Source organism: Chinchilla lanigera, unplaced genomic scaffold, assembly GCF_000276665.1.
Source record: "Chinchilla lanigera isolate Chin_1 unplaced genomic scaffold, ChiLan1.0 scaffold00023, whole genome shotgun sequence".
In the NCBI taxonomy this organism is placed as follows: domain Eukaryota; kingdom Metazoa; phylum Chordata; class Mammalia; order Rodentia; family Chinchillidae; genus Chinchilla; species Chinchilla lanigera.
Window position 1 is genome coordinate 12,434,951 of NW_004955424.1, and position 8,339 is coordinate 12,443,289.

Sequence of the window (8,339 nt, forward strand, 5' to 3'; positions counted from 1 at the left end):
ATACATATATATATGATCTTTCGCACACTAGTACATTTATTTCTATATAGAAAGTTCCATAAGTAAAACTTATAAGTATATATTTTATACCATATTGGTTTCCAAAACACGTTGTAACAATTTACAGGGCCCTTGTTGCCTGCTGTATCCTAAGGGCCCAACACAACACCAAGGATTCAAACTTAAAAATATACACATTCACATATGTGTGTGTGGTATACATTGTGTGTGTGGGGGGGCATGTGTGTGGTACTGGTGACTGAACCCAGGGCCTTTGCACTGAGCAATATACATCCTCAGCCCTTTTTTGCGGGGAGGAGACAGGGTCTTGCTATGTAGTTCAGGCTGGCCCTGAAATCACTATGTAGCCCCGGTTGGCCTTGAACTTGCAGTGATCCTCCTGCTTCACCCTCCAGAGGGCTGGGATTATAGGTGGGCGCCACCATGCCCAGTGTAAAATGTATAAATACTTAGGAAGAATGGATAAACTTGTCCTGGAGCTCTCCAGGTGTCCCCCACCAACCCTCCCTCCTGCTTCCTGTCCTCTCTCCTCACTAAGGGACTCCTCCATCTAGGCCCATTAATATGCAAGCGAGTTGGGCAGAAAGAAGAAACAATGATGGTAATAACGGGTAGTGTTTAGACATCACTGGAGCTTTGCACTTGGGTATCTCACTTAAGTGGAGAACAGGTTTCCTCCTCTAGATGAAGGAGGAAGCGTCGAGGCACCAACAGTTTACCCCTAGTTGGGATCGCAGAGTGCCTGAGAAGCTGGGACCTTGGGGAGTTTACACTGGGAGGGCCCTTGGCTGCCCGTTCTCCCAGCACTCGCGGTGAATCCTTGTCCCGTTTCGCCTTTTCAGCTGACCTTTTGCAGGATCTTTTTTGAAGTATCCTCTTCCTCCTTCCCACTACTCCACCCACTCCCTTCCTTCCTTCTTTCCTTCCTTCCTTCCTTCCTTCCTTCCTTCCTTCCTTCCTTCCTTCCTTCGTGTCTTTTCTTCCCTTCCCTTATCCCTCGTTCTTCTCTCTCCATCTCTCTCTCTCCCCTTGCTGTCTCCCGCAGAGCTGAGATGGAAGGCCCACAGAAGCAGGCCTCAGGTCAAGCCCAGCTTGTGCTGTGCTTGCAGGTGGGGGTGAGGGCTGCCCCAGGGAGACCCCGCAACTCCTCCCCCTGCCCAGGCTGGCCCAACTCAGGCCACACCTGCTCCCCCTCTTCCACCTCTCCCCGACCCCCTGCACCTGACAGGCCTAGAGCAAACAGAGCTGTTTGTTCCTCCCTCCCGGGAGTACACAGGGACAGGAGACGCTGCATGTGCCAACACACATTGCACTTCGCAGCTACCTAGCTTTTTCTTATGTATGCTGCTGCTAAGACTCTGAAATCCTATGCTCTTTAATTAGACTGAAGTCAACAAACATATATTTGTTTGAGGTTTTATGAGGGGTACAGAGAACAATGTAGGACATAGTTTCTGCCCAGTGGGAGCTCACACCTGCTTTCCTGGCATCTGCAGAGGAGAATCTTCTCCCAGGAGCTGTTCTGGACCTTCGAAGTTATCACTGGCCTCTCTATCCTTTATCCTCCCATGGAATCGGCCCTTTCCCCGCAGTTGCATTAGTTAGCTGGGGATGAGTATTGCTGTCTCCCCTCGCCCCCACCCCAGGAGACTGAGAAGCCACTGGGGAGAGAGTGTTCTTCATTGCTCTTTATACTGCCCATAAAACCCAACACATAGAATAGGCCTCAAACAACCATGTGTTTGTTGACTTCAGTCTAATTAAAGAGCATAGGAGATTATCTGTCTATTTCTTTCTATCTATCTATCTATCTATCTATCTATCTATCTACCTTATTATGCCCAGCCACATGTCTTATTCTTGTCACTGTTTTTTGGCAGTGTGTATTTTTGTGAACAAGTATTTCCAAGGATGAAGCGCACAAGTAATATTAGATCAAAAAATGTTTACAAATGCTGGATGTGGTGGTGCACACCTGTAATTCCAGCACTCAGGAGGCTGAGACAGGAGAATTGTCCTGACTCTGAGGCCAGTCTAGACTACATAGTGAGTTCAAGGTCAGCCTGAATTACATAGTCTTCAGATAAGACAAGGCTACCCTATCTTAAAAAACAAAATAAAAAATTTCTGATGAATACTTTAAAAGCTTATTAAGAATTGCAACCATATCTGCTGAGCCAGACATTGATGTATTTGATTCACAAAAACTAGGTAAAATATCCTGTTACACCTGGGTGTGGTGGAACACATCTGGAATGCCAGCACTCTGGGAAGCTAAGGCAGAAGGAAGTTCAACCCAGTTCAACCCAGTTCACAAGTTCAACCCAGCCTGAGCAATTTAATGCATTAGTGAGAACTTGTCTCAAAATAAAAAATAAAAATAAAATAAAATGCCTGGAATATAGCTTAGTGTGAAAGTCCCTGGTTCAACTCCCAGTACTGAAAAAAAAAAAATCCCACTGCTTTAAGTTTTTTGTTGCTCTCTTTTTAAAAATGTTACAATAAAATGTATTTAAAAGAGAGTGTTTTGTTACTTATATCCAATATTGTATATTTCACGTGTGGTCCAAGACAATTCCTTTTTACTCAGTGCATCTCAGGTGTGCCAAATGTTGGCCATTCATGCTTTATTTTTATTTTTCTTCCAGTACCAGGAATTGAACTCACACCCTTGTGCTTGCCAGGCAGGCATTGTGCCACTGAGCTAAATCCCCAACCCCTGCCATTCATGCTTTAAAGAAAGGGAAGTCTGTGATGGTGGAGCAGTAGGGGAAATCCTGAAGAGGGAGCAGCACTGTAGGAAAAGACGGAAGGGCTAGTCTGCAACCTTTGGGGGTCCCATTTTTGAGGCCAGACAAACACAGAGAAAGGAGGATTAGTCCAAGAGGAAGGGCAAGGGCCAGAGTAGAAAACCCTTGTGCAGAGAGACAATGTGCTTTCACCCGTTTGGAGCACTGTTGGGCTGGTTGGGATCTTAGCAGCAAACTCTTTGAAGCCCTTTTTGTGGGGAAGGCACAGGTACCAGTTCCCCATGATGAATGTAATCATGTACTCCACACATATAAGTAAAAGTTAAAAATCTTTCTAGCCAGGCATGGTGGCACATGCCTGTAATCCCAGCACTCGGGAGGCTGAGGCAGGAGAATTGTTGAGAGTTCGAGACCAGCCTGGGCTACAAAGTGAGCTCAAGGCCAGCCTGAACTACATAGTAAGACCCTGTCTCAAAAAGACCAAAAAAACTATAAAAATCTTTCTTGTGCTAAAAAGAACATTAAAGGCCAGGCATGGTGCTGCACCCCTGTAATCCCAGCATTCAAAAATCTGAGACAGGAGGCCATGAGTTCAAGGTCACCCTGGGCTATACAGTGAGACTCTGTCTCCAAAAAAGAAAGAAAAAAGAAAAAAAAAAAGGACATTGAGGACCCAAGAAATAAGGAGTGATTTGCCCAAAACATCCAGGTCTTTGAACTTCTGGCTCACTCTGCCCAACACCCCCAGGTCAGCCCAAGGCCTGGGTCAACACCTTTTTCGTCTTTCCATGTCCCTACCTGCCATGGTGCTTAGCATTTCCTTGTGGGTTGAGTCCTTTTTCTCCAGTTTCTGAAGAGAAAGAGGAGTGATGCCCTGAGAGTTCCTGTCATCTCACAGGCACTGCACAATGCATATACAGTTTGCTGCTCCCGTGACTGTGTTTCATTCCCATTTTTACAGGTGAGCAAACTGATCCTAGACAGCTGCCTAGGTCCCTCTCTCTGACTCTAAATCCCACAGTGAGGGCTGGGGATGTGCCTCAGTGGTAGAGAACTTGCCCAGTATTGCAAGGCTCTGGGTTTAATCCCAGCAACACACACACACACACACACACACACACACACACACACACACACACACTCCCACAATGACAGCATCCATTTAAATGGTTCAAATTGAATTGAGTTGGAATTGAATTGATTTCTCCTCTCTGCCCTGGCTTTTAGAAGGGAAAGAAGTATTTTTTCCCCTTTAGGGGTGATGGAAGATGGGTTGGGTTCTTTTTTGTTTTCTTTTTTTCTTACTATTTATGAGCTTTTTTTTTTTTAAAAGTCACCATCCTTCTTAGCTTCAGCTCCTTCCTTAGCACTCTCGCCAATGGAGCTTGGTCTGAGGGTCCAGGCACTGGTGAAATGGACAGACATGAAGACAGTGAGGCCAGGATGTGTGTGACCTTTCCCAGTGCCCTAGAAGCAGGTGGAGTTAGAAAGGGAGAGGATGACAGAACCACTTAGAAAGAAGAAATAGCTGGGGATATAGCTCAGCGGCACAAGCACCTGCTTGGCAACTATAAGTTTGGTTCTGAATAAAAAAAAAAAAAAAAAGGAGAAGGAGGAGGAGAAGGAGGAAGAAGAGGAAGAGGAGGAGAAATACAGTTGCAGCTGCGGCTGCTGCCGGTGGTGGGTTGGTACCTTGCAGGTAGAGGTTGAGTGGTGCTGGGCAGAGGGAGGAGGACCATTTGCCAGGCCCCTCCCTCACCAGTGCGCACCTGCCTTCCTCTCCTGCATCCTTTCCAGAGCTCTCTATGGGGGGCCTCTGTCACGGAGCCTCTGTCATGGGCCCTAAGGCCAGGATGGTGAGGCAAGCTGGGGGGCAGCAGGGGAGGAGCAGGCAGCCCTGGGAACTCTCACGCCCAGGCCAGGTGCAGGGGCAGGGCTGGCCACCTGCCCGGCTGGGGCTCTCAGAGTGGGATGGGGCTCCGGCTGCTGTTTGCTCAGCATGGACTTGAGGTTCCTGTGAGGAAATCTGTGTGCAGGCCGATTTGTTTGCTGTTCACACTCATGGGGAGAGCTGCCCCTTGGAGTCCTGGCTTCAAACAGAGGGGTGGGCATGAGGAGGGGGAGATGGGGTGAACTCAGAGTCCACAGAACCCAGGGAATAATCTGGGAAAGTCAACATCTACAGGTTCCTAAAGAGAAAAAGGGGGTCGGGAGGCTGAGGCAAGAGGATGATAGGTTTGAGCCAGCTCAAACAAAACAAAACAAAACAAGGGGTGGGGGAGAAGAGGGTCCCACTGGAAGCTGCATAGGGGATGAGATGCTCAGCCTGGCTCCCCACTTTCCTCACAAGAGCCATGTCAGCTCACCCAGTGAGGAGTCCTGGTGGAAGGTTTGGAGTTCAGACCTTCACTTGGCGGGAACTCCGGTGAGGAACAGATGTTCCCACGCTGGTGCCCCCACCTCTGCGCCTCTGACTTTGTTGGTTTTGCTGTGTGGCTGGGGAGCTGGAGAAGCTCCCTAGCTGATTCTGGAGTGTGGCCAGCGCTGAGCACCTCTGCTCCACAGGCCGGCAGCTCCTCCACCTTAACAAGTGTGCCCTTGTCCCAGCCTGTGCAGTTGTGGCTTGGACTCACAGATCTGAACTGGGGCCTTCAGCTCTGCATTCGACCTGCCCTCTGGCTGCCAGTGCTGCTGCTGCTCTGAGAGCCGGTGCTGAGCAGCACATGCTCTGTTCCCTGATCTGGCCTCTTCATTCCAGTTGTTCTCTATGCTCAGAGAGAAGTGGGCAGAGCCAGGTGCCCAAGCTTCCTGCATCTGTTCACCTAGCCCAGCCTTTCCCCACCATGCTAGACGGCGAAGTGATCCACAGACTTGGGAGCCTGTCGAGCCAAAGCCAGTCCTCCTCCTCAGTGTACAGTACAGGGGACGTGACCTACAGTGCTGCCCAGCTCAGAATCAGGTCTGCGCTTGCTTTGGGGGTCCAGGCTCCAGGAGGCAGAACCTTATTTTCTCATTCTCCACAGAGCACCTCGCACTGTGCCCTGGAGGATGTAAGTCTCCTGTGTTGGTAGAAGTCTGTACTTTGTATCAGGGCATGAAGACTCTAGTCTGCCCTCTAGTAATTTGAAACTTTAGTTCCCTTGGGCCCCTGGGGCAGGGATGCCAGTGAAAGAGTGCAGGAAATGCCACTCCAAAACGTGCCACTTTGGGGTCTTGGTTACTTCATGTTTATTTTTGAGACAGGGTCTTTCTGTGCAGCTGAGGCTGTCCTCAAACTGGCAGTGATCCTCTTGCCTCAGCCTCTTACATTTTTTTGTTTTGTTTTGTTTCGGTCTTTTGAGACGAGGTCTTGCTATGTAGCCCATGCTGGCCTTGAACTCATGGCAATTCTCCTGCCTCAGCCTCCTAAGTGCTGGTATTACAGGCATGTGCCACCATTCCTGGCAGGTATTGGTTACTTCAAATTGAGGGCACCAGTGGAATGCTACAACCAAGGAGGAATTTTTTTTCTGAACTTTCCTTAACTATGTAAGGACAGACCCTCTGAAAGGAACTCAGTTGCCCCCACACACAAAATTTCATCAATGACAGAAGATTAACCTGTATCACACCAGAGGAGACTGGAGGGCAACACCATGCTCAAATATTCTCATAGGTGTCTCCTGTTTTTCCGAGGTCTATTTCTCTTTCTCCAAGTCGTTTTGCCTCCTTACTTCCTTGCTATCTGCCTCCTCCCTTGTCCTCCATAAGGAGGGTGTATAAAGAGGTAAGCACCCTCCTGTCTGACTGTGTAAAAGCTATTGTTTGGCACACAAATCTCCATTTTCTGTTTCTAGCAGTTTCTTCCAAACATAGTCCCATCAGGGCTGGCCAGGGCTAAGAAGTAGGGGAAGGATCTGAATTCCAGAAAGATGGTAGAGTGGTGAACAGCAGAGAAAGAAGCTCTCCACGATTTGGTGTCCAGGTGCTGGACACGAGGGAGGGAGGAAAGTGGCTCCCTGGCACCCAGCAAGGATCTAAAGCAATAATTGAAACCCGTGGAGAGAGCAAAGAGGGGCTGGGGATATAGCTCAGTGGTACAAGTGCCTGCCTGGCAAGGACAAGGTCCTGAGTTCGATCCCCGGTGCTGCAAAAAATAAAAGAGAGAGCAAAGAGAGAGACTTCAATGGAGGAGGAGGAGGCGGAGGAGGAGGAGGAGGAGGAGGGGAAGGAGAAGGAAAAGAAGGTGGTATGGGGCACTTTCTCCCTGAGCCTTGACTTACTGCATGAGAGGGGCAGCTCAAATGCAGTGGCTATTGGTGACAACAGAGGCCTCCATGGAGAAACACACCAGTAGAACGGAGCAGTGGACACAACAGACTGCAGTAGCTGGTGAGTTATTTGTGTTCAGACATCCCCCAGGAAAGGGCAATTGGCCATAGCCATCTTCAAGAGGGGCCAGCTGAATTTGGAACTCAGAGCAGCTGCAGGCTGGCTCCATCTAGTGGCTCCCAGTGTTAGAGTGAGGTGGAACTGAGTTCAAGTCAGCAGGAAGTCAAGGAGTGGAATTCAAGCCAGCAGGGAAGTAAGTTCAAGCCAGCAGGAGTCACACAGAGTGTTGTAGGCTGAATAAATCAGGTTCCAGCCTCAAGCTAGAAACCAGCCTGAACTTTAGTAGAACTAAAGGTATGATCTTGCTTGGATTATCCACTACCCTGCCATAAATCTAGCCAATTTACTGGGGCTAATCAGGGCCCAAGGATTAATCAAAAATAATTTCACAGAGAACTACAGAAATGGTGACCATAGTGAAAGACATGGTTAGCTACTCTAGAGCAGATACAGATTTTTAAAAAATAGAGGAGCTTAGGAAAATGATGGAAACCATGGACACCCAACATAGGAAAGAAATGGAATCCATGAAACACATTCAAACAGATATCCAAGAGGTTAAAAATTCCATTGAAAGTTTATGCAGCAGAATGAGCCAATGTGAGGACAGAATATCAGATATAGAAGACAGGATTTTGCTTAGTGATCATGAAAAGAAAGATTTCTTTCTTTCTTTCTTTCTTTCTTTTTTTTCTGGTACCAGGGATGGAACTCATAACCTTGCACTTGCTGGGCAGGTGCTGTGCCTCTGAGCTAAATCCCCAGCCCCAGAAAGATTTCTTTAAAATAACAAGGGGCCATGAAAAATCAACCCAGCACCTGCTAGAAGAATAGCATAATATTGATCAGAGTCAATGAGGAAACAGGAGATAGCACAAACAACATAAAAACACTGTTCAGAGGAGTAATGGCAGAAAAACTTCCCTAACAGGGAAAAACAATCGACATATAGGTAATTGAGGCATATAAAACTCCAATTAGCTATGATCAAAAAAACCTACAACAAACCATATAATAGTCAAGATTCCAGAAACTCAACACAAGAACAGATGATTAAAAGTTGTTAGAGAAAAGAAAATCATCTATAAAGGAAAGCCCATCAGAATCATAGCAGACTTCTCCATTAAAACATTCAAGTCAAGCAGAGCTTATAGTGAAGTATTTCAAGCTCTAAAATGAAACAACTTCCAAGCCAGA